We start from the raw sequence: 22,049 nt of genomic DNA, 5'->3' as shown, positions 1-22,049 counted from the left end.
CTAATACTTTCTGCACCCTTCTCCGGCTGCCTACACCCTTGCAGGGTACTTCCCAGACAGGAAGAAAGGCTCATACTTACCTGGCAGGGGCAATACCATGATCAAGAAGGTGGTTCGCCCAAGGCGAGGCTCAGCCATTGCACTTAGGCTGTGCTGACCTTTGCGAATTCCCCAAATGTGGGAATCTCGACTGCACAATTTCTGGTAGTGGGGGACTGCGTTCGCGCTTTCCCCTGACAAGTAACTCTGGTGGAAAAACAGTTGGAGCAATGTTTGTAAGAGATTTTTCAGTGTCTCTTTGTTTGGTTGGTGGCCTGCATTAAAACCTCTAATGTTTGATCTTTCTCGCTAAGTAGAGCTGAACTGCAATGTACGTCAGTTCGGTTTTATTCTTTGCATGTTGTTTTAAAATATCCTGGCGACTTGGCTACGTAGAGCTGAACTCCAATGTACGTCTGTTCCGTTTTATTCTTTGCATGTTGTTTTAAAATATCTTGGCGACTTGGCTACGTAGAGCTGAACTCCAATGTACGTCTGTTCCGTTTTATTCTTTGCATGTTGTTTTAAAATATCTTGGCGACATTATTTTGTTTGTTTAAGTACATCTTTTTGTCAAGTAGTGCAGGGATTACACGGGTCCGTCAATACCTAAGAGCTAGGATTAGGGCTAGGCCTCAACATGATTGCAGCACCACTAATCCTTGAGGCCTGTTGTGGGCTGAGCGACACATGTAGCCACAGCAAAAAGTGTGGCCCCGTCCCCTGCTCTGCAAGCTGCAGCCAGGACCTTCTCGTATCTTGTGCTGACTTAAAAGGGGAGGGGCCAGAGGTTATGCAAGGCTCCGTCCCAAAGACTTTCTGCACCCTTCTCCGGCTGTCTACACCCTTGCAGGGTACTTCCCAGACAGGAAGAAAGGCTCATACTTACCTGGCAGGGGCAATACCATGATCAAGAAGGTGGTTCGCCCAAGGCGAGGCTCAGCCATTGCACTTAGGCTGTGCTGACCTTTGCGAATTCCCCAAACGTGGGAATCTCGACTGCACAATTTCTGGTAGTGTGGGACTGCGTTCGCGCTTTCTCCTGACAAGTAACTCTGGTGGAAAAACAGTTGGAGCAATGTTTGTAAGAGATTTTTCAGTGTCTCGTTGTTTGGTTGGTGGCCTGCATTAAAACCTCTAATGTTTGATCTTTCTCGCTAAGTAGAGCTGAACTGAAATGTACGTCAGTTCGGTTTTATTCTTTGCATGTTGTTTTAAAATATCCTGGCGACTTGGCTACGTAGAGCTGAACTACAATGTACGTCTGTTCCGTTTTATTCTTTGCATGTTGTTTTAAAATATCTTGGCGACTTGGCTACGTAGAGCTGAACTCCAATGTACGTCTGTTCCGTTTTATTCTTTGCATGTTGTTTTAAAATATCTTGGCGACATTATTTTGTTTGTTTAAGTACCTCTTTTTGTCAAGTAGAGCAGGGATTACACGGGTCCGTCAGTACCTAATAGCTAGGATTAGGGCTAGGCCTCAACATGATTGCAGCACCACTAATCCATGTGGCCTGTTGTGGGCTGAGCGACACATGTAGCCACAGCAAAAAGTGTGGCCCCGTCCCCTGTTCTGCAAGCTGCAGCCAGGACCTTCTCGTATCTTGTGCTGACTTAAAAGGGGAGTGGCCAGAGGTTATGCAAGGCCCCGTCCTAATACTTTCTGCACCCTTCTCCGGCTGCCTACACCCTTGCAGGGTACTTCCCAGACAGGAAGAAAGGCTCATACTTACCTGGCAGGGGCAATACCATGATCAAGAAGCTGGTTCGCCCAAGGCGAGGTTCAGCCATTGCACTTAGGCTGTGCTGACCTTTGCGAATTCCCCAAATGTGGGAATCTCGACTGCACAATTTCTGGTAGTGGGGGACTGCGTTCGCGCTTTCCCCTGACAAGTAACTCTGGTGGAAAAACAGTTGGAGCAATGTTTGTAAGAGATTTTTCAGTGTCTCTTTGTTTGGTTGGTGGCCTGCATTAAAACCTCTAATGTTTGATCTTTCTCGCTAAGTAGAGCTGAACTACAATGTACGTCTGTTCCGTTTTATTCTTTGCATGTTGTTTTAAAATATCTTGGCGACTTGGCTACGTAGAGCTGTACTACAATGTACGTCTGTTCCGTTTTATTCTTTGCATGTTGTTTTAAAATATCTTGGCGACTTGGCTACGTAGAGCTGAACTACAATGTACGTCTGTCCCGTTTTATTCTTTGCATGTTGTTTTAAAATATCTTGGCGACATTATTTTGTTTGTTTAAGTACCTCTTTTTGTCAAGTAGAGCAGGGATTACACGGGTCCGTCAGTACCTAATAGCTAGGATTAGGGCTAGGCCTCAACATGATTGCAGCACCACTAATCCATGAGGCCTGTTGTGGGCTGAGCGACACATGTAGCCACAGCAAAAAGTGTGGCCCCGTCCCCTGCTCTGCAAGCTGCAGCCAGGACCTTCTCGTATCTTGTGCTGACTTAAAAGGGGAGGCGCCAGAGGTTATGTAAGGCCCCGTCCCAAGACTTTCTGCACCCTTCTCCGGCTGTCTACACCCTTGCAGGGTACTTCCCAGACAGGAAGAAAGGCTCATACTTACCTGGCAGGGGCAATACCATGATCAAGAAGGTGGTTCGCCCAAGGCGAGGCTCAGCCATTGCACTTAGGCTGTGCTGACCTTTGCGAATTCCCCAAACGTGGGAATCTCGACTGTACAATTTCTGGTAGTGTGGGACTGCGCTCGCGCTTTCTCCTGACAAGTAACTCTGGTGGAAAAACAGTTGGAGCAATGTTTGTAAGAGATTTTTCAGTGTCTCTTTGTTTGATTGGTGGCCTGCATTAAAACCTCTAATGTTTGATCTTTCTCGCTAAGTAGAGCTGAACTGCAATGTACGTCAGTTCGGTTTTATTCTTTGCATGTTGTTTTAAAATATCCTGGCGACTTGGCTACGTAGAGCTGAACTACAATGTACGTCTGTTCCGTTTTATTCTTTGCATGTTGTTTTAAAATATCTTGGCGACTTGGCTACGTAGAGCTGAACTCCAATGTACGTCTGTTCCGTTTTATTCTTTGCATGTTGTTTTAAAATATCTTGGCGACATTATTTTGTTTGTTTAAGTACCTCTTTTTGTCAAGTAGAGCAGGGATTACACGGGTCCGTCAGTACCTAAGAGCTAGGATTAGGGCTAGGCCTCAACATGATTGCAGCACCACTAATCCATGAGGCCTGTTGTGGGCTGAGCGACACATGTAGCCACAGCAAAAAGTGTGGCCCCGTCCCCTGCTCTGCAAGCTGCAGCCAGGACCTTCTCGTATCTTGTGCTGACTTAAAAGGGGAGGCGCCAGAGGTTATGCAAGGCCCCGTCCCAAGACTTTCTGCACCCTTCTCCGGCTGTCTACACCCTTGCAGGGTACTTCCCAGACAGGAAGAAAGGCTCATACTTACCTGGCAGGGGCAATACCATGATCAAGAAGGTGGTTCGCCCAAGGCGAGGCTCAGCCATTGCACTTAGGCTGTGCTGACCTTTGCGAATTCCCCAAACGTGGGAATCTCGACTGCACAATTTCTGGTAGTGTGGGACTGCGTTCGCGCTTTCTCCTGACAAGTAACTCTGGTGGAAAAACAGTTGGAGCAATGTTTGTAAGAGATTTTTCAGTGTCTCTTTGTTTGATTGGTGGCCTGCATTAAAACCTCTAATGTTTGATCTTTCTTGCTAAGTAGAGCTGAACTGCAATGTACGTCAGTTCGGTTTTATTCTTTGCATGTTGTTTTAAAATATCCTGGCGACTTGGCTACGTAGAGCTGAACTACAATGTACGTCTGTTCCGTTTTATTCTTTGCATGTTGTTTTAAAATATCTTGGCGACTTGGCTACGTAGAGCTGAACTCCAATGTACGTCTGTTCCGTTTTATTCTTTGCATGTTGTTTTAAAATATCTTGGCGACATTATTTTGTTTGTTTAAGTACCTCTTTTTGTCAAGTAGAGCAGGGATTACACGGGTCCGTCAGTACCTAATAGCTAGGATTAGGGCTAGGCCTCAACATGATTGCAGCACCACTAATCCATGAGGCCTGTTGTGGGCTGAGCGACACATGTAGCCACAGCAAAAAGTGTGGCCCCGTCCCCTGTTCTGCAAGCTGCAGCCAGGACCTTCTCGTATCTTGTGCTGACTTAAAAGGGGAGTGGCCAGAGGTTATGCAAGGCCCCGTCCTAATACTTTCTGCAGCCTTCTCCGGCTGCCTACACCCTTGCAGGGTACTTCCCAGACAGGAAGAAAGGCTCATACTTACCTGGCAGGGGCAATACCATGATCAAGAAGGTGGTTCGCCCAAGGCGAGGCTCAGCCATTGCACTTAGGCTGTGCTGACCTTTGCGAATTCCCCAAACGTGGGAATCTCGACTGCACAATTTCTGGTAGTGGGGGACTGCGTTCGCGCTTTCCCCTGACAAGTAACTCTGGTGGAAAAACAGTTGGAGCAATGTTTGTAAGAGATTTTTCAGTGTCTCTTTGTTTGGTTGGTGGCCTGCATTAAAACCTCTAATGTTTGATCTTTCTCGCTAAGTAGAGCTGAACTACAATGTACGTCTGTTCCGTTTTATTCTTTGCATGTTGTTTTAAAATATCTTGGCGACTTGGCTACGTAGAGCTGAACTACAATGTACGTCTGTTCCGTTTTATTCTTTGCATGTTGTTTTAAAATATCTTGGCGACTTGGCTACGTAGAGCTGAACTCCAATGTACGTCTGTTCCGTTTTATTCTTTGCATGTTGTTTTAAAATATCTTGGCGACATTATTTTGTTTGTTTAAGTACCTCTTTTTGTCAAGTAGAGCAGGGATTACACGGGTCCGTCAGTACCTAATAGCTAGGATTAGGGCTAGGCCTCAACATGATTGCAGCACCACTAATCCATGAGGCCTGTTGTGGGCTGAGCGACACATGTAGCCACAGCAAAAAGTGTGGCCCCGTCCCCTGTTCTGCAAGCTGCAGCCAGGACCTTCTCGTATCTTGTGCTGACTTAAAAGGGGAGTGGCCAGAGGTTATGCAAGGCCCCGTCCTAATACTTTCTGCACCCTTCTCCGGCTGCCTACACCCTTGCAGGGTACTTCCCAGACAGGAAGAAAGGCTCATACTTACCTGGCAGGGGCAATACCATGATCAAGAAGGTGGTTCACCCAAGGCGAGGCTCAGCCATTGCACTTAAGCTGTGCTGACCTTTGCGAATTCCCCAAATGTGGGAATCTCGACTGCACAATTTCTGGTAGTGGGGGACTGCGTTCGCGCTTTCCCCTGACAAGTAACTCTGGTGGAAAAACAGTTGGAGCAATGTTTGTAAGAGATTTTTCAGTGTCTCTTTGTTTGGTTGGTGGCCTGCATTAAAACCTCTAATGTTTGATCTTTCTCGCTAAGTAGAGCTGAACTACAATGTACGTCTGTTCCGTTTTATTCTTTGCATGTTGTTTTAAAATATCTTGGCGACTTGGCTACGTAGAGCTGTACTACAATGTACGTCTGTTCCGTTTTATTCTTTGCATGTTGTTTTAAAATATCTTGGCGACTTGGCTACGTAGAGCTGAACTACAATGTACGTCTGTCCTGTTTTTTTCTTTGCATGTTGTTTTAAAATATCTTGCCGACATTATTTTGTTTGTTTAAGTACCTCTTTTTGTCAAATAGAGCAGGGATTACACGGGTCCGTCAGTACCTAAGAGCTAGGATTAGGGCTAGGCCTCAACATGATTGCAGCACCACTAATCCATGAGGCCTGTTGTGGGCTGAGCGACACATGTAGCCACAGCAAAAAGTGTGGCCCCGTCCCCTGCTCTGCAAGCTGCAGCCAGGACCTTCTCGTATCTTGTGCTGACTTAAAAGGGGAGTGGCCAGAGGTTATGCAAGGCCCCGTCCTAATACTTTCTGCACCCTTCTCCGGCTGCCTACACCCTTGCAGGGTACTTCCCAGACAGGAAGAAAGGCTCATACTTACCTGGCAGGGGCAATACCATGATCAAGAAGGTGGTTCGCCCAAGGCGAGGCTCAGCCATTGCACTTAGGCTGTGCTGACCTTTGCGAATTCCCCAAATGTGGGAATCTCGACTGCACAATTTCTGGTAGTGGGGGACTGCGTTCGCGCTTTCCCCTGACAAGTAACTCTGGTGGAAAAACAGTTGGAGCAATGTTTGTAAGAGATTTTTCAGTGTCTCTTTGTTTGGTTGGTGGCCTGCATTAAAACCTCTAATGTTTGATCTTTCTCGCTAAGTAGAGCTGAACTACAATGTACGTCTGTTCCGTTTTATTCTTTGCATGTTGTTTTAAAATATCTTGGCGACTTGGCTACGTAGAGCTGTACTACAATGTACGTCTGTTCCGTTTTATTCTTTGCATGTTGTTTTAAAATATCTTGGCGACTTGGCTACGTAGAGCTGAACTACAATGTACGTCTGTCCCGTTTTTTTCTTTGCATGTTGTTTTAAAATATCTTGCCGACATTATTTTGTTTGTTTAAGTACCTCTTTTTGTCAAATAGAGCAGGGATTACACGGGTCCGTCAGTACCTAAGAGCTAGGATTAGGGCTAGGCCTCAACATGATTGCAGCACCACTAATCCATGAGGCCTGTTGTGGGCTGAGCGACACATGTAGCCACAGCAAAAAGTGTGGCCCCGTCCCCTGCTCTGCAAGCTGCAGCCAGGACCTTCTCGTATCTTGTGCTGACTTAAAAGGGGAGGCGCCAGAGGTTATGCAAGGCCCCGTCCCAAGACTTTCTGCACCCTTCTCCGGCTGTCTACACCCTTGCAGGGTACTTCCCAGACAGGAAGAAAGGCTCATACTTACCTGGCAGGGGCAATACCATGATCAAGAAGGTGGTTCGCCCAAGGCGAGGCTCAGCCATTGCACTTAGGCTGTGCTGACCTTTGCGAATTCCCCAAACGTGGGAATCTCGACTGCACAATTTCTGGTAGTGTGGGACTGCGTTCGCGCTTTCTCCTGACAAGTAACTCTGGTGGAAAAACAGTTGGAGCAATGTTTGTAAGAGATTTTTCAGTGTCTCTTTGTTTGGTTGGTGGCCTGCATTAAAACTTCTAATGTTTGATCTTTCTCGCTAAGTAGAGCTGAACTGCAATGTACGTCAGTTCGGTTTTATTCTTTGCATGTTGTTTTAAAATATCCTGGCGACTTGGCTACGTAGAGCTGAACTACAATGTACGTCTGTTCCGTTTTATTCTTTGCATGTTGTTTTAAAATATCTTGGTGACTTGGCTACGTAGAGCTGAACTCCAATGTACGTCTGTTCCGTTTTATTCTTTGCATGTTGTTTTAAAATATCTTGGCGACATTATTTTGTTTGTTTAAGTACCTCTTTTTGTCAAGTAGAGCAGGGATTACACGGGTCCGTCAGTACCTAATAGCTAGGATTAGGGCTAGGCCTCAACATGATTGCAGCACCACTAATCCATGAGGCCTGTTGTGGGCTGAGCGACACATGTAGCCACAGCAAAAAGTGTGGCCCCGTCCCCTGTTCTGCAAGCTGCAGCCAGGACCTTCTCGTATCTTGTGCTGACTTAAAAGGGGAGTGGCCAGAGGTTATGCAAGGCCCCGTCCTAATACTTTCTGCACCCTTCTCCGGCTGCCTACACCCTTGCAGGGTACTTCCCAGACAGGAAGAAAGGCTCATACTTACCTGGCAGGGGCAATACCATGATCAAGAAGGTGGTTCGCCCAAGGCGAGGCTCAGCCATTGCACTTAGACTGTGCTGACCTTTGCGAATTCCCCAAACGTGGGAATCTCGACTGCACAATTTCTGGTAGTGGGGGACTGCGTTCGCGCTTTCTCCTGACAAGTAACTCTGGTGGAAAAACAGTTGGAGCAATGTTTGTAAGAGATTTTTCAGTGTCTCTTTGTTTGGTTGGTGGCCTGCATTAAAACCTCTAATGTTTGATCTTTCTCGCTAAGTAGAGCTGAACTACAATGTACGTCAGTTCGGTTTTATTCTTTGCATGTTGTTTTAAAATATCCTGGCGACTTGGCTACGTAGAGCTGAACTACAATGTACGTCTGTTCCGTTTTATTCTTTTCATGTTGTTTTAAAATATCTTGGCGACTTGGCTACGTAGAGCTGAACTCCAATGTACGTCTGTTCCGTTTTATTCTTTGCATGTTGTTTTAAAATATCTTGGCGACATTATTTTGTTTGTTTAAGTACCTCTTTTTGTCAAGTAGAGCAGGGATTACACGGGTCCGTCAGTACCTAATAGCTAGGATTAGGGCTAGGCCTCAACATGATTGCAGCACCACTAATCCATGAGGCCTGTTGTGGGCTGAGCGACACATGTAGCCACAGCAAAAAGTGTGGCCCCGTCCCCTGTTCTGCAAGCTGCAGCCAGGACCTTCTCGTATCTTGTGCTGACTTAAAAGGGGAGTGGCCAGAGGTTATGCAAGGCCCCGTCCTAATACTTTCTGCACCCTTCTCCGGCTGCCTACACCCTTGCAGGGTACTTCCCAGACAGAAAGAAAGGCTTATACTTACCTGGCAGGGGCAATACCATGATCAAGAAGGTGGTTCGCCCAAGGCGAGGCTCAGCCATTGCACTTAGGCTGTGCTGACCTTTGCGAATTCCCCAAACGCGGGAATCTCGACTGCACAATTTCTGGTAGTGTGGGACTGCGTTCGCGCTTTCTCCTGACAAGTAACTCTGGTGGAAAAACAGTTGGAGCAATGTTTGTAAGAGATTTTTCAGTGTCTCTTTGTTTGGTTGGTGGCCTGCATTAAAACCTCTAATGTTTGATCTTTCTCGCTAAGTAGAGCTGAACTACAATGTACGTCAGTTCGGTTTTATTCTTTGCATGTTGTTTTAAAATATCCTGGCGACTTGGCTACGTAGAGCTGAACTACAATGTATGTCTGTTCCGTTTTATTCTTTGCATGTTGTTTTAAAATATCTTGGCTACGTAGAGCTGAACTCCAATGTACGTCTGTTCCGTTTTATTCTTTGCATGTTGTTTTAAAATATCTTGGCGACTTGGCTACGTAGAGCTGAACTCCAATGTACGTCTGTTCCGTTTTATTCTTTGCATGTTGTTTTAAAATATCTTGGCGACATTATTTTGTTTGTTTAAGTACCTCTTTTTGTCAAGTAGAGCAGGGATTACACTGGTCCGTCAGTACCTAAGAGCTAGGATTAGGGCTAGGCCTCAACATGATTGCAGCACCACTAATCCATGAGGCCTGTTGTGGGCTGAGCGACACATGTAGCCACAGCAAAAAGTGTGGCCCCGTCCCCTGCTCTGCAAGCTGCAGCCAGGACCTTCTCGTATCTTGTGCTGACTTAAAAGGGGAGGGGCCAGAGGTCATGCAAGGCCCCGTCCCAAGACTTTCTGCACCCTTCTCCGGCTGTCTACACCCTTGCAGGGTACTTCCCAGACAGGAAGAAAGGCTCATACTTACCTGGCAGGGGCAATACCATGATCAAGAAGGTGGTTCGCCCAAGGCGAGGCTCAGCCATTGCACTTAGGCTGTACTGACCTTTGCGAATTCCCCAAACGTGGGAATCTCGACTGCACAATTTCTGTTAGTGGGGGACTGCGTTCGCGCTTTCCTCTGACAAGTAACTCTGGTGGAAAAACAGTTGGAGCAATGTTTGTAAGAGATTTTTCAGTGTCTCTTTGTTTGGTTGGTGGCCTGCATTAAAACCTCTAATGTTTGATCTTTCTCGCTAAGTAGAGCTGAACTGCAATGTACGTCAGTTCGGTTTTATTCTTTGCATGTTGTTTTAAAATATCCTGGCGACTTGGCTACGTAGAGCTGAACTCCAATGTACGTCTGTTCCGTTTTATTCTTTGCATGTTGTTTTAAAATATCTTGGCGACTTGGCTACGTAGAGCTGAACTCCAATGTACGTCTGTTCCGTTTTATTCTTTGCATGTTGTTTTAAAATATCTTGGCGACATTATTTTGTTTGTTTAAGTACATCTTTTTGTCAAGTAGTGCAGGGATTACACGGGTCCGTCAATACCTAAGAGCTAGGATTAGGGCTAGGCCTCAACATGATTGCAGCACCACTAATCCTTGAGGCCTGTTGTGGGCTGAGCGACACATGTAGCCACAGCAAAAAGTGTGGCCCCGTCCCCTGCTCTGCAAGCTGCAGCCAGGACCTTCTCGTATCTTGTGCTGACTTAAAAGGGGAGGGGCCAGAGGTTATGCAAGGCCCCGTCCCAAAGACTTTCTGCACCCTTCTCCGGCTGTCTACACCCTTGCAGGGTACTTCCCAGACAGGAAGAAAGGCTCATACTTACCTGGCAGGGGCAATACCATGATCAAGAAGGTGGTTCGCCCAAGGCGAGGCTCAGCCATTGCACTTAGGCTGTGCTGACCTTTGCGAATTCCCCAAACGTGGGAATCTCGACTGCACAATTTCTGGTAGTGTGGGACTGCGTTTGCGCTTTCTCCTGACAAGTAACTCTGGTGGAAAAACAGTTGGAGCAATGTTTGTAAGAGATTTTTCAGTGTCTCGTTGTTTGGTTGGTGGCCTGCATTAAAACCTCTAATGTTTGATCTTTCTCGCTAAGTAGAGCTGAACTGAAATGTACGTCAGTTCGGTTTTATTCTTTGCATGTTGTTTTAAAATATCCTGGCGACTTGGCTACGTAGAGCTGAACTACAATGTACGTCTGTTCCGTTTTATTCTTTGCATGTTGTTTTAAAATATCTTGGCGACTTGGCTACGTAGAGCTGAACTCCAATGTACGTCTGTTCCGTTTTATTCTTTGCATGTTGTTTTAAAATATCTTGGCGACATTATTTTGTTTGTTTAAGTACCTCTTTTTGTCAAGTAGAGCAGGGATTACACGGGTCCGTCAGTACCTAATAGCTAGGATTAGGGCTAGGCCTCAACATGATTGCAGCACCACTAATCCATGAGGCCTGTTGTGGGCTGAGCGACACATGTAGCCACAGCAAAAAGTGTGGCCCCGTCCCCTGCTCTGCAAGCTGCAGCCAGGACCTTCTCGTATCTTGTGCTGACTTAAAAGGGGAGGCGCCAGAGGTTATGCAAGGCCCCGTCCCAAGACTTTCTGCACCCTTCTCCGGCTGTCTACACCCTTGCAGGGTACTTCCCAGACAGGAAGAAAGGCTCATACTTACCTGGCAGGGGCAATACCATGATCAAGAAGGTGGTTCACCCAAGGCGAGGCTCAGCCATTGCACTTAGGCTGTGGTGACCTTTGCGAATTCCCCAAACGTGGGAATCTCGACTGCACAATTTCTGGTAGTGGGGGACTGCGTTCGCGCTTTCTCCTGACAAGTAACTCTGGTGGAAAAACAGTTGGAGCAATGTTTGTAAGAGATTTTTCAGTGTCTCTTTGTTTGGTTGGTGGCCTGCATTAAAACCTCTAATGTTTGATCTTTCTCGCTAAGTAGAGCTGAACTGCAATGTACGTCAGTTCGGTTTTATTCTTTGCATGTTGTTTTAAAATATCCTGGCGACTTGGCTACGTAGAGCTGAACTACAATGTACGTCTGTTCCGTTTTATTCTTTGCATGTTGTTTTAAAATATCTTGGCGACTTGGCTACGTAGAGCTGAACTCCAATGTACGTCTGTTCCGTTTTATTCTTTGCATGTTGTTTTAAAATATCTTGGCGACATTATTTTGTTTGTTTAAGTACCTCTTATTGTCAAGTAGAGCAGGGATTACACGGGTCCGTCAGTACCTAATAGCTAGGATTAGGGCTAGGCCTCAACATGATTGCAGCACCACTAATCCATGAGGCCTGTTGTGGGCTGAGCGACACATGTAGCCACAGCAAAAAGTGTGGCCCCGTCCCCTGTTCTGCAAGCTGCAGCCAGGACCTTCTCGTATCTTGTGCTGACTTAAAAGGGGAGTGGCCAGAGGTTATGCAAGGCCCCGTCCTAATACTTTCTGCACCCTTCTCCGGCTGCCTACACCCTTGCAGGGTACTTCCCAGACAGGAAGAAAGGCTCATACTTACCTGTCAGGGGCAATACCATGATCAAGAAGGTGGTTCACCCAAGGCGAGGCTCAGCCATTGCACTTAGGCTGTGCTGACCTTTGCGAATTCCCCAAATGTGGGAATCTCGACTGCACAATTTCTGGTAGTGGGGGACTGCGTTCGCGCTTTCCCCTGACAAGTAACTCTGGTGGAAAAACAGTTGGAGCAATGTTTGTAAGAGGTTTTTCAGTGTCTCTTTGTTTGGTTGGTGGCCTGCATTAAAACCTCTAATGTTTGATCTTTCTCGCTAAGTAGAGCTGAACTCCAATGTACGTCTGTTCCGTTTTATTCTTTGCATGTTGTTTTAAAATATCTTGGCGACATTATTTTGTTTGTTTAAGTACCTCTTTTTGTCAAGTAGAGCAGGGATTACACGGGTCCGTCAGTACCTAATAGCTAGGATTAGGGCTAGGCCTCAACATGATTGCAGCACCACTAATCCATGAGGCCTGTTGTGGGCTGAGCGACACATGTAGCCACAGCAAAAAGTGTGGCCCCGTCCCCTGTTCTGCAAGCTGCAGCCAGGACCTTCTCGTATCTTGTGCTGACTTAAAAGGGGAGTGGCCAGAGGTTATGCAAGGCCCCGTCCTAATACTTTCTGCACCCTTCTCCGGCTGCCTACACCCTTGCAGGGTACTTCCCAGACAGGAAGAAAGGCTCATACTTACCTGGCAGGGGCAATACCATGATCAAGAAGGTGGTTCGCCCAAGGCGAGGCTCAGCCATTGCACTTAGGCTGTGCTGACCTTTGCGAATTCCCCAAACGTGGGAATCTCGACTGCACAATTTCTGGTAGTGGGGGACTGCGTTCGCGCTTTCTCCTGACAAGTAACTCTGGTGGAAAAACAGTTGGAGCAATGTTTGTAAGAGATTTTTCAGTGTCTCTTTGTTTGGTTGGTGGCCTGCATTAAAACCTCTAATGTTTGATCTTTCTCGCTAAGTAGAGCTGAACTACAATGTACGTCAGTTCGGTTTTATTCTTTGCATGTTGTTTTAAAATATCCTGGCGACTTGGCTACGTAGAGCTGAACTACAATGTACGTCTGTTCCGTTTTATTCTTTTCATGTTGTTTTAAAATATCTTGGCGACTTGGCTACGTAGAGCTGAACTCCAATGTACGTCTGTTCCGTTTTATTCTTTGCATGTTGTTTTAAAATATCTTGGCGACATTATTTTGTTTGTTTAAGTACCTCTTTTTGTCAAGTAGAGCAGGGATTACACGGGTCCGTCAGTACCTAATAGCTAGGATTAGGGCTAGGCCTCAACATGATTGCAGCACCACTAATCCATGAGGCCTGTTGTGGGCTGAGCGACACATGTAGCCACAGCAAAAAGTGTGGCCCCGTCCCCTGTTCTGCAAGCTGCAGCCAGGACCTTCTCGTATCTTGTGCTGACTTAAAAGGGGAGTGGCCAGAGGTTATGCAAGGCCCCGTCCTAATACTTTCTGCACCCTTCTCCGGCTGCCTACACCCTTGCAGGGTACTTCCCAGACAGGAAGAAAGGCTCATACTTACCTGGCAGGGGCAATACCATGATCAAGAAGGTGGTTCGCCCAAGGCGAGGCTCAGCCATTGCACTTAGGCTGTGCTGACCTTTGCGAATTCCCCAAATGTGGGAATCTCGACTGCACAATTTCTGGTAGTGGGGGACTGCGTTCGCGCTTTCCCCTGACAAGTAACTCTGGTGGAAAAACAGTTGGAGCAATGTTTGTAAGAGATTTTTCAGTGTCTCTTTGTTTGGTTGGTGGCCTGCATTAAAACCTCTAATGTTTGATCTTTCTCGCTAAGTAGAGCTGAACTACAATGTACGTCTGTTCCGTTTTATTCTTTGCATGTTGTTTTAAAATATCTTGGCGACTTGGCTACGTAGAGCTGTACTACAATGTACGTCTGTTCCGTTTTATTCTTTGCATGTTGTTTTAAAATATCTTGGCGACTTGGCTACGTAGAGCTGAACTACAATGTACGTCTGTCCCGTTTTTTTCTTTGCATGTTGTTTTAAAATATCTTGCCGACATTATTTTGTTTGTTTAAGTACCTCTTTTTGTCAAATAGAGCAGGGATTACACGGGTCCGTCAGTACCTAAGAGCTAGGATTAGGGCTAGGCCTCAACATGATTGCAGCACCACTAATCCATGAGGCCTGTTGTGGGCTGAGCGACACATGTAGCCACAGCAAAAAGTGTGGCCCCGTCCCCTGCTCTGCAAGCTGCAGCCAGGACCTTCTCGTATCTTGTGCTGACTTAAAAGGGGAGGCGCCAGAGGTTATGCAAGGCCCCGTCCCAAGACTTTCTGCACCCTTCTCCGGCTGTCTACACCCTTGCAGGGTACTTCCCAGACAGGAAGAAAGGCTCATACTTACCTGGCAGGGGCAATACCATGATCAAGAAGGTGGTTCGCCCAAGGCGAGGCTCAGCCATTGCACTTAGGCTGTGCTGACCTTTGCGAATTCCCCAAACGTGGGAATCTCGACTGCACAATTTCTGGTAGTGTGGGACTGCGTTCGCGCTTTCTCCTGACAAGTAACTCTGGTGGAAAAACAGTTGGAGCAATGTTTGTAAGAGATTTTTCAGTGTCTCTTTGTTTGGTTGGTGGCCTGCATTAAAACTTCTAATGTTTGATCTTTCTCGCTAAGTAGAGCTGAACTGCAATGTACGTCAGTTCGGTTTTATTCTTTGCATGTTGTTTTAAAATATCCTGGCGACTTGGCTACGTAGAGCTGAACTACAATGTACGTCTGTTCCGTTTTATTCTTTGCATGTTGTTTTAAAATATCTTGGCGACTTGGCTACGTAGAGCTGAACTCCAATGTACGTCTGTTCCGTTTTATTCTTTGCATGTTGTTTTAAAATATCTTGGCGACATTATTTTGTTTGTTTAAGTACCTCTTTTTGTCAAGTAGAGCAGGGATTACACGGGTCCGTCAGTACCTAATAGCTAGGATTAGGGCTAGGCCTCAACATGATTGCAGCACCACTAATCCATGAGGCCTGTTGTGGGCTGAGCGACACATGTAGCCACAGCAAAAAGTGTGGCCCCGTCCCCTGTTCTGCAAGCTGCAGCCAGGACCTTCTCGTATCTTGTGCTGACTTAAAAGGGGAGTGGCCAGAGGTTATGCAAGGCCCCGTCCTAATACTTTCTGCACCCTTCTCCGGCTGCCTACACCCTTGCAGGGTACTTCCCAGACAGGAAGAAAGGCTCATACTTACCTGGCAGGGGCAATACCATGATCAAGAAGGTGGTTCGCCCAAGGCGAGGCTCAGCCATTGCACTTAGGCTGTGCTGACCTTTGCGAATTCCCCAAACGTGGGAATCTCGACTGCACAATTTCTGGTAGTGGGGGACTGCGTACGCGCTTTCTCCTGACAAGTAACTCTGGTGGAAAAACAGTTGGAGCAATGTTTGTAAGAGATTTTTCAGTGTCTCTTTGTTTGGTTGGTGGCCTGCATTAAAACCTCTAATGTTTGATCTTTCTCGCTAAGTAGAGCTGAACTACAATGTACGTCAGTTCGGTTTTATTCTTTGCATGTTGTTTTAAAATATCCTGGCGACTTGGCTACGTAGAGCTGAACTACAATGTACGTCTGTTCCGTTTTATTCTTTTCATGTTGTTTTAAAATATCTTGGCGACTTGGCTACGTAGAGCTGAACTCCAATGTACGTCTGTTCCGTTTTATTCTTTGCATGTTGTTTTAAAATATCTTGGCGACTTGGCTACGTAGAGCTGAACTACAATGTACGTCTGTTCCGTTTTATTCTTTTCATGTTGTTTTAAAATATCTTGGCGACTTGGCTACGTAGAGCTGAACTCCAATGTACGTCTGTTCCGTTTTATTCTTTGCATGTTGTTTTAAAATATCTTGGCGACATTATTTTGTTTGTTTAAGTACCTCTTTTTGTCAAGTAGAGCAGGGATTACACGGGTCCGTCAGTACCTAAGAGCTAGGATTAGGGCTAGGCCTCAACATGATTGCAGCACCACTAATCCATGAGGCCTGTTGTGGGCTGAGCGACACATGTAGCCACAGCAAAAAGTGTGGCCCCGTCCCCTGTTCTGCAAGCTGCAGCCAGGACCTTCTCGTATCTTGTGCTGACTTAAAAGGGGAGTGGCCAGAGGTTATGCAAGGCCCCGTCCTAATACTTTCTGCACCCTTCTCCGGCTGCCTACACCCTTGCAGGGTACTTCCCAGACAGGAAGAAAGGCTCATACTTACCTGGCAGGGGCAATACCATGATCAAGAAGGTGGTTCGCCCAAGGCGAGGCTCAGCCATTGCACTTAGGCTGTGCTGACCTTTGCGAATTCCCCAAACGTGGGAATCTCGACTGCACAATTTCTGGTAGTGGGGGACTGCGTTCGCGCTTTCTCCTGACAAGTAACTCTGGTGGAAAAACAGTTGGAGCAATGTTTGTAAGAGATTTTTCAGTGTCTCTTTGTTTGGTTGGTGGCCTGCATTAAAACCTCTAATGTTTGATCTTTCTCGCTAAGTAGAGCTGAACTACAATGTACGTCAGTTCGGTTTTATTCTTTGCATGTTGTTTTAAAATATCCTGGCGACTTGGCTACGTAGAGCTGAACTACAATGTACGTCTGTTCCGTTTTATTCTTTTCATGTTGTTTTAAAATATCTTGGCGACTTGGCTACGTAGAGCTGAACTCCAATGTACGTCTGTTCCGTTTTATTCTTTGCATGTTGTTTTAAAATATCTTGGCGACATTATTTTGTTTGTTTAAGTACCTCTTTTTGTCAAGTAGAGCAGGGATTACACGGGTCCGTCAGTACCTAATAGCTAGGATTAGGGCTAGGCCTCAACATGATTGCAGCACCACTAATCCATGAGGCCTGTTGTGGGCTGAGCGACACATGTAGCCACAGCAAAAAGTGTGGCCCCGTCCCCTGTTCTGCAAGCTGCAGCCAGGACCTTCTCGTATCTTGTGCTGACTTAAAAGGGGAGTGGCCAGAGGTTATGCAAGGCCCCGTCCTAATACTTTCTGCACCCTTCTCCGGCTGCCTACACCCTTGCAGGGTACTTCCCAGACAGGAAGAAAGGCTCATACTTACCTGGCAGGGGCAATACCATGATCAAGAAGGTGGTTCGCCCAAGGCGAGGCTCAGCCATTGCACTTAGGCTGTGCTGACCTTTGCGAATTCCCCAAATGTGGGAATCTCGACTGCACAATTTCTGGTAGTGGGGGACTGCGTTCGCGCTTTCCCCTGACAAGTAACTCTGGTGGAAAAACAGTTGGAGCAATGTTTGTAAGAGATTTTTCAGTGTCTCTTTGTTTGGTTGGTGGCCTGCATTAAAACCTCTAATGTTTGATCTTTCTCGCTAAGTAGAGCTGAACTACAATGTACGTCTGTTCCGTTTTATTCTTTGCATGTTGTTTTAAAATATCTTGGCGACTTGGCTACGTAGAGCTGTACTACAATGTACGTCTGTTCCGTTTTATTCTTTGCATGTTGTTTTAAAATATCTTGGCGACTTGGCTACGTAGAGCTGAACTACAATGTACGTCTGTCCCGTTTTTTTCTTTGCATGTTGTTTTAAAATATCTTGCCGACATTATTTTGTTTGTTTAAGTACCTCTTTTTGTCAAATAGAGCAGGGATTACACGGGTCCGTCAGTACCTAAGAGCTAGGATTAGGGCTAGGCCTCAACATGATTGCAGCACCACTAATCCATGAGGCCTGTTGTGGGCTGAGCGACACATGTAGCCACAGCAAAAAGTGTGGCCCCGTCCCCTGCTCTGCAAGCTGCAGCCAGGACCTTCTCGTATCTTGTGCTGACTTAAAAGGGGAGGCGCCAGAGGTTATGCAAGGCCCCGTCCCAAGACTTTCTGCACCCTTCTCCGGCTGTCTACACCCTTGCAGGGTACTTCCCAGACAGGAAGAAAGGCTCATACTTACCTGGCAGGGGCAATACCATGATCAAGAAGGTGGTTCGCCCAAGGCGAGGCTCAGCCATTGCACTTAGGCTGTGCTGACCTTTGCGAATTCCCCAAACGTGGGAATCTCGACTGCACAATTTCTGGTAGTGTGGGACTGCGTTCGCGCTTTCTCCTGACAAGTAACTCTGGTGGAAAAACAGTTGGAGCAATGTTTGTAAGAGATTTTTCAGTGTCTCTTTGTTTGGTTGGTGGCCTGCATTAAAACTTCTAATGTTTGATCTTTCTCGCTAAGTAGAGCTGAACTGCAATGTACGTCAGTTCGGTTTTATTCTTTGCATGTTGTTTTAAAATATCCTGGCGACTTGGCTACGTAGAGCTGAACTACAATGTACGTCTGTTCCGTTTTATTCTTTGCATGTTGTTTTAAAATATCTTGGCGACTTGGCTACGTAGAGCTGAACTCCAATGTACGTCTGTTCCGTTTTATTCTTTGCATGTTGTTTTAAAATATCTTGGCGACATTATTTTGTTTGTTTAAGTACCTCTTTTTGTCAAGTAGAGCAGGGATTACACGGGTCCGTCAGTACCTAATAGCTAGGATTAGGGCTAGGCCTCAACATGATTGCAGCACCACTAATCCATGAGGCCTGTTGTGGGCTGAGCGACACATGTAGCCACAGCAAAAAGTGTGGCCCCGTCCCCTGTTCTGCAAGCTGCAGCCAGGACCTTCTCGTATCTTGTGCTGACTTAAAAGGGGAGTGGCCAGAGGTTATGCAAGGCCCCGTCCTAATACTTTCTGCACCCTTCTCCGGCTGCCTACACCCTTGCAGGGTACTTCCCAGACAGGAAGAAAGGCTCATACTTACCTGGCAGGGGCAATACCATGATCAAGAAGGTGGTTCGCCCAAGGCGAGGCTCAGCCATTGCACTTAGGCTGTGCTGACCTTTGCGAATTCCCCAAACGTGGGAATCTCGACTGCACAATTTCTGGTAGTGGGGGACTGCGTTCGCGCTTTCTCCTGACAAGTAACTCTGGTGGAAAAACAGTTGGAGCAATGTTTGTAAGAGATTTTTCAGTGTCTCTTTGTTTGGTTGGTGGCCTGCATTAAAACCTCTAATGTTTGATCTTTCTCGCTAAGTAGAGCTGAACTACAATGTACGTCAGTTCGGTTTTATTCTTTGCATGTTGTTTTAAAATATCCTGGCGACTTGGCTACGTAGAGCTGAACTACAATGTACGTCTGTTCCGTTTTATTCTTTTCATGTTGTTTTAAAATATCTTGGCGACTTGGCTACGTAGAGCTGAACTCCAATGTACGTCTGTTCCGTTTTATTCTTTGCATGTTGTTTTAAAATATCTTGGCGACTTGGCTACGTAGAGCTGAACTACAATGTACGTCTGTTCCGTTTTATTCTTTTCATGTTGTTTTAAAATATCTTGGCGACTTGGCTACGTAGAGCTGAACTCCAATGTACGTCTGTTCCGTTTTATTCTTTGCATGTTGTTTTAAAATATCTTGGCGACATTATTTTGTTTGTTTAAGTACCTCTTTTTGTCAAGTAGAGCAGGGATTACACGGGTCCGTCAGTACCTAAGAGCTAGGATTAGGGCTAGGCCTCAACATGATTGCAGCACCACTAATCCATGAGGCCTGTTGTGGGCTGAGCGACACATGTAGCCACAGCAAAAAGTGTGGCCCCGTCCCCTGTTCTGCAAGCTGCAGCCAGGACCTTCTCGTATCTTGTGCTGACTTAAAAGGGGAGGGGCCAGAGGTTATGCAAGGCCCCGTCCTAAGACTTTCTGCACTCTTCTCCGGCTGCCTACACCCTTGCAGGGTACTTCCCAGACAGGAAGAAAGGCTCATACTTACCTGGCAGGGGCAATACCATGATCAAGAAGGTGGTTCGCCCAAGGCGAGGCTCAGCCATTGCACTCAGGCTGTGCTGACCTTTGCGAATTCCCCAAATGTGGGAATCTCGACTGCACAATTTCTGATAGTGGGGGACTGCGTTCGCGCTTTCCCCTGACAAGTAACTCTGGTGGAAAAATAGTTGGAGCATTGTTTGTAAGAGATTTTTCAGTGTCTCTTTGTTTGGTTGGTGGCCTGCATTAAAACCTCTAACGTTTGATTTTTCTCGTTAAGTAGAGTTGAACTACAATGTACGTCTGTTACGTGTTATTCTTTGCATGTTGTTTTAAAATATCTTGGCGACTTGGCTATGTAGAGCTGTACTACAATGTACGTCTGTTCCGTTTTTTTCTTTGCATGTTGTTTTAAAATATCTTGGCGACTTGGCTACGTAGAGCTGAACTACAATGTACGTCTGTTCCGTTTTTTTCTTTGCATGTTGTTTTAAAATATCTTGGCGACATTATTTTGTTTGTTTAAGTACCTCTTTTTGTCAAATAGAGCAGAGATTACACGGGTCCGTCAATACCTAAGAGCTAGGATTAGGGCTAGGCCTCAACATGATTGCAGCACCACTAATCCATGAGGCCTGTTGTGGGCTGAGCGACACATGTAGCCACAGCAAAAAGTGTGGCCCCGTCCCCTGCTCTGCAAGCTGCAGCCAGGACCTTCTCGTATCTTGTGCTGACTTAAAAGGGGAGGGGCCAGAGGTTATGCAAGGCCCCGTCCTAAGACTTTCTGCACCCTTCTCCGGCTGTCTACACCCTTGCAGGGTACTTCCCAGACAGGAAGAAAGGCTCATACTTACTTGGAAGGGGCAATACCATGATCAAGAAGATGGTTCGCCCAAGGCGAGGCTCAGCCATTGCGCTCAGGCTGTGCTGACCTTTGCGAATTCCCCAAATGTGGGAATCTCGACTGCACAATTTCTGATAATGGGGGACTGCGTTCGCGCTTCCCCTGACAAGTAACTCTGGTGGAAAAACAGTTGGAGCAATGTTTGTAAGAGATTTTTCAGTGTCTCTTTGTTTGGTTGGTGGCCTGCATTAAAACCTCTAATGTTTGATCTTTCTCGCTAAGTAGAGTTGAACTACAATGTATGTCAGTTCGGTTTTATTCTTTGCATGTTGTTTTAAAATATCCTGGGGACTTGGCTACGTAGAGCTGAACTACAATGTACGTCTGTTCCGTTTTTTTCTTTGCATGTTGTTTTAAAATATCTTGGCGACTTGGCTACGTAGAGCTGAACTACAATGTACGTCTGTTCCGTTTTATTCTTTGCATGTTTTAAAATATCTTGGCGACTTGGTTAAGTAGAGCTGAACTACAATGTACGTCTGTTCCGTTTTATTCTTTGCATGTTGTTTTAAAATATCTTGGCGACATTATTTTGTTTAAGTACCTCTTTTTGTCAAGTAGAGCAGGGACTACACGGGTCCGTCAGTACCTAAGAGCCAGGATTAGGGCTAGGCCTCAACATGATTGCAGCACCAATAATCCATGAGGCCTGTTGTGGGCTGAGCGACACATGTAACCACAGCAAAAAGTGTGGCCCCGTCCCCTGTTCTGCAAGCTGCAGCCAGGACCTTCTCGTATCTTGTGCTGACTTAAAAGGGGAGGGGCCAGAGGTTATGCAAGGCCCCGTCCGAATACTTTCTGCACCCTTCTCTGGCTGCCTACACCCTTGCAGGGTACTTCCCAGACAGGATGAAAGGCTCATACTTACCTGGCAGGGGCAGTACCATGATCAAGAAGGTGGTTCGCCCAAGGCGAGGCTCAGCCATTGCCCTCAGGCTGTGCTGACCTTTGCGAATTCCCCAAATGTGGGAATCTCGACTGCACAATTTCTGATAGTGGGGGACTGCGTTCGCGCTTTTTCCTGACAAGTAACTTTGGTGGAAAAACAGTTGCAGCAACATTTGTAAGAGGTTTTTCAGTGTCTTTTTGTTTGGTTGGTGGCCTGCATTAAAACCTCTAATGTTTGATCTTTCTCGCTAAGTAGAACTGCACTACAATATACGTCTGTTCCGTTTTATTCTTTGCATGTTGTTTTAAAATATCTTGGCGACTTGGCTACGTAGAGCTGAACTACAATGTACGTCTGTTCCGTTTTATTCTTTGCATGTTGTTTTAAAATATCTTGGCGACTTGGCTACGTAGAGCTGAACTACAATGTACGTCTGTTCCGTTTTTTTCTTTGCATGTTGTTTTAAAATAT

At 46.3% G+C, this 22,049-nt stretch overlaps 26 non-coding genes across 26 annotated transcripts; all 26 read left to right on the top strand.

Moving 5' to 3' along the window:
- The first annotated feature begins 72 nt into the window (after positions 1 to 72).
- LOC128616244 (U1 spliceosomal RNA) lies at positions 73 to 236 on the top strand. The gene has a single exon (XR_008387395.1). It is a non-coding gene; the product is annotated as a U1 spliceosomal RNA (small nuclear RNA).
- A 684-nt stretch (positions 237 to 920) lies between these two features.
- On the top strand, positions 921 to 1,084 carry LOC128616053 (U1 spliceosomal RNA). Its single transcript, XR_008387342.1, has one exon. It is a non-coding gene; the product is annotated as a U1 spliceosomal RNA (small nuclear RNA).
- A 683-nt stretch (positions 1,085 to 1,767) lies between these two features.
- On the top strand, positions 1,768 to 1,931 carry LOC128616342 (U1 spliceosomal RNA). Its single transcript, XR_008387417.1, has one exon. It is a non-coding gene; the product is annotated as a U1 spliceosomal RNA (small nuclear RNA).
- A 683-nt stretch (positions 1,932 to 2,614) lies between these two features.
- Positions 2,615 to 2,778, top strand: LOC128616165 (U1 spliceosomal RNA). The gene has a single exon (XR_008387370.1). It is a non-coding gene; the product is annotated as a U1 spliceosomal RNA (small nuclear RNA).
- Positions 2,779 to 3,461: 683 nt separating this feature from the next.
- LOC128616049 (U1 spliceosomal RNA) lies at positions 3,462 to 3,625 on the top strand. The gene has a single exon (XR_008387341.1). It is a non-coding gene; the product is annotated as a U1 spliceosomal RNA (small nuclear RNA).
- Positions 3,626 to 4,308: 683 nt separating this feature from the next.
- On the top strand, positions 4,309 to 4,472 carry LOC128616262 (U1 spliceosomal RNA). The gene has a single exon (XR_008387399.1). It is a non-coding gene; the product is annotated as a U1 spliceosomal RNA (small nuclear RNA).
- Positions 4,473 to 5,155: 683 nt separating this feature from the next.
- On the top strand, positions 5,156 to 5,319 carry LOC128616118 (U1 spliceosomal RNA). Its single transcript, XR_008387358.1, has one exon. It is a non-coding gene; the product is annotated as a U1 spliceosomal RNA (small nuclear RNA).
- Positions 5,320 to 6,002: 683 nt separating this feature from the next.
- Positions 6,003 to 6,166, top strand: LOC128616239 (U1 spliceosomal RNA). Its single transcript, XR_008387394.1, has one exon. It is a non-coding gene; the product is annotated as a U1 spliceosomal RNA (small nuclear RNA).
- A 683-nt stretch (positions 6,167 to 6,849) lies between these two features.
- On the top strand, positions 6,850 to 7,013 carry LOC128616043 (U1 spliceosomal RNA). The gene has a single exon (XR_008387340.1). It is a non-coding gene; the product is annotated as a U1 spliceosomal RNA (small nuclear RNA).
- Positions 7,014 to 7,696: 683 nt separating this feature from the next.
- LOC128616029 (U1 spliceosomal RNA) lies at positions 7,697 to 7,860 on the top strand. The gene has a single exon (XR_008387337.1). It is a non-coding gene; the product is annotated as a U1 spliceosomal RNA (small nuclear RNA).
- A 683-nt stretch (positions 7,861 to 8,543) lies between these two features.
- LOC128616104 (U1 spliceosomal RNA) lies at positions 8,544 to 8,707 on the top strand. The gene has a single exon (XR_008387355.1). It is a non-coding gene; the product is annotated as a U1 spliceosomal RNA (small nuclear RNA).
- A 754-nt stretch (positions 8,708 to 9,461) lies between these two features.
- Positions 9,462 to 9,625, top strand: LOC128616061 (U1 spliceosomal RNA). Its single transcript, XR_008387345.1, has one exon. It is a non-coding gene; the product is annotated as a U1 spliceosomal RNA (small nuclear RNA).
- Positions 9,626 to 10,309: 684 nt separating this feature from the next.
- On the top strand, positions 10,310 to 10,473 carry LOC128616080 (U1 spliceosomal RNA). The gene has a single exon (XR_008387349.1). It is a non-coding gene; the product is annotated as a U1 spliceosomal RNA (small nuclear RNA).
- A 683-nt stretch (positions 10,474 to 11,156) lies between these two features.
- On the top strand, positions 11,157 to 11,320 carry LOC128616158 (U1 spliceosomal RNA). The gene has a single exon (XR_008387369.1). It is a non-coding gene; the product is annotated as a U1 spliceosomal RNA (small nuclear RNA).
- Positions 11,321 to 12,003: 683 nt separating this feature from the next.
- On the top strand, positions 12,004 to 12,167 carry LOC128616134 (U1 spliceosomal RNA). Its single transcript, XR_008387361.1, has one exon. It is a non-coding gene; the product is annotated as a U1 spliceosomal RNA (small nuclear RNA).
- Positions 12,168 to 12,692: 525 nt separating this feature from the next.
- Positions 12,693 to 12,856, top strand: LOC128616310 (U1 spliceosomal RNA). The gene has a single exon (XR_008387406.1). It is a non-coding gene; the product is annotated as a U1 spliceosomal RNA (small nuclear RNA).
- Positions 12,857 to 13,539: 683 nt separating this feature from the next.
- LOC128616234 (U1 spliceosomal RNA) lies at positions 13,540 to 13,703 on the top strand. The gene has a single exon (XR_008387393.1). It is a non-coding gene; the product is annotated as a U1 spliceosomal RNA (small nuclear RNA).
- Positions 13,704 to 14,386: 683 nt separating this feature from the next.
- On the top strand, positions 14,387 to 14,550 carry LOC128616039 (U1 spliceosomal RNA). Its single transcript, XR_008387339.1, has one exon. It is a non-coding gene; the product is annotated as a U1 spliceosomal RNA (small nuclear RNA).
- A 683-nt stretch (positions 14,551 to 15,233) lies between these two features.
- LOC128616339 (U1 spliceosomal RNA) lies at positions 15,234 to 15,397 on the top strand. Its single transcript, XR_008387415.1, has one exon. It is a non-coding gene; the product is annotated as a U1 spliceosomal RNA (small nuclear RNA).
- Positions 15,398 to 16,238: 841 nt separating this feature from the next.
- LOC128616303 (U1 spliceosomal RNA) lies at positions 16,239 to 16,402 on the top strand. The gene has a single exon (XR_008387405.1). It is a non-coding gene; the product is annotated as a U1 spliceosomal RNA (small nuclear RNA).
- A 683-nt stretch (positions 16,403 to 17,085) lies between these two features.
- On the top strand, positions 17,086 to 17,249 carry LOC128616227 (U1 spliceosomal RNA). The gene has a single exon (XR_008387392.1). It is a non-coding gene; the product is annotated as a U1 spliceosomal RNA (small nuclear RNA).
- Positions 17,250 to 17,932: 683 nt separating this feature from the next.
- On the top strand, positions 17,933 to 18,096 carry LOC128616034 (U1 spliceosomal RNA). The gene has a single exon (XR_008387338.1). It is a non-coding gene; the product is annotated as a U1 spliceosomal RNA (small nuclear RNA).
- Positions 18,097 to 18,779: 683 nt separating this feature from the next.
- Positions 18,780 to 18,943, top strand: LOC128616296 (U1 spliceosomal RNA). Its single transcript, XR_008387404.1, has one exon. It is a non-coding gene; the product is annotated as a U1 spliceosomal RNA (small nuclear RNA).
- An 841-nt stretch (positions 18,944 to 19,784) lies between these two features.
- On the top strand, positions 19,785 to 19,948 carry LOC128616290 (U1 spliceosomal RNA). Its single transcript, XR_008387403.1, has one exon. It is a non-coding gene; the product is annotated as a U1 spliceosomal RNA (small nuclear RNA).
- A 683-nt stretch (positions 19,949 to 20,631) lies between these two features.
- On the top strand, positions 20,632 to 20,794 carry LOC128616198 (U1 spliceosomal RNA). The gene has a single exon (XR_008387381.1). It is a non-coding gene; the product is annotated as a U1 spliceosomal RNA (small nuclear RNA).
- Positions 20,795 to 21,549: 755 nt separating this feature from the next.
- LOC128616177 (U1 spliceosomal RNA) lies at positions 21,550 to 21,713 on the top strand. Its single transcript, XR_008387372.1, has one exon. It is a non-coding gene; the product is annotated as a U1 spliceosomal RNA (small nuclear RNA).
- Positions 21,714 to 22,049: the final 336 nt, after the last annotated feature.

The sequence above is a fragment of the Ictalurus furcatus genome, chromosome 1 (genome assembly GCF_023375685.1).
Source record: "Ictalurus furcatus strain D&B chromosome 1, Billie_1.0, whole genome shotgun sequence".
Classification (NCBI taxonomy): domain Eukaryota; kingdom Metazoa; phylum Chordata; class Actinopteri; order Siluriformes; family Ictaluridae; genus Ictalurus; species Ictalurus furcatus.
Note: the sequence above shows the minus strand (reverse complement) of the source record. Positions and strands in the feature narration are given on the sequence as shown.